The sequence below is a fragment of the Schistocerca piceifrons genome, chromosome 7, assembly GCF_021461385.2.
Source record: "Schistocerca piceifrons isolate TAMUIC-IGC-003096 chromosome 7, iqSchPice1.1, whole genome shotgun sequence".
NCBI classification, from domain to species: Eukaryota; Metazoa; Arthropoda; class Insecta; order Orthoptera; family Acrididae; genus Schistocerca; species Schistocerca piceifrons.
In genome coordinates, this window is record NC_060144.1 from 24156009 (window position 1) to 24157025 (window position 1017).

A 1017-nucleotide genomic window follows, 5' to 3' on the forward strand; every position below is an offset into this window, starting at 1 on the left:
ATCATGTTGATCATTTCTCCCATTGTAGGTCAGTGTCAACAAAATATTTTTGCATTCGGAGGAGAATGTTGGTGATTGGAATTTCGTGAGAAGATTCTGTCTGAACAAAAAACGCCTTTGTTTTAATGATATCCACCCAAAATCCGGTATAATTTCAGTGACACTCTCTGCCCTGCTGGCCACTGTGGCCGAGTGGTTCTAGGTGCTTCAGTCTGGAACTGCGCTGCTGCTATGGTCGCAGGTTTGAATCCTGCCTCAGGCATGGATGTGTGTGATGTCCTTAGGTTAGTTGAGTTTCAGTAGTTCTAAGTCTAGGGGACTGATGACCTCAGATGTTAAGTCCCATAGTGCTTAGAGCCATTTAAACTATTTGAACTCTCTGCCCTATTTTGTGATAATACAAAACATCTGGCCCTTCTTTGAACTTTTTCGATGTACTCAGTTAATTGTATCTGGTAAGGATCCCATACCATGCAGTAGAATTCTAAAAGAGAATGGGCAAGTGTAATGTAGTCTGTTTCCTTAGTAGATCTGTCACATTTTCTAGGTGTCCTGCCAATAAAATGCAGTCTTTGGCTAACCTTCACTGCAACACTTTCTATGCGTTCCTTCCAATTTAAGTTGTTCGTGATTGTAATTCCTATGTAATTAGTTGAATTTATGGCCTTTAGATTAGACTGATTTATCATGTTACCGAAGTGTAATTAATTCCTTTTAGCATTCATGTGAATGACCATGATAATGTCACATGACAGGTAACACATGAGGATGCAAGATACCTGTGACTTAACATTGTGCCATCAGAGTTCCCTCAGTCAGTACCAGCAAAAACCAGGTGTTAATTCTGGTGTGCCACTCCAAAACTCTGGAAGAATGGGACATCTCCCCAGCTTACCACCTCAATTGCCAATGATGGTCATCCACAGCAGTGCAGAACTATGAGTCTCTCGTGAACACAGTATGACACCATCTATCAGTAGTCCATGCTTCCCAGTGCCATCACCTCTACAAATGTGA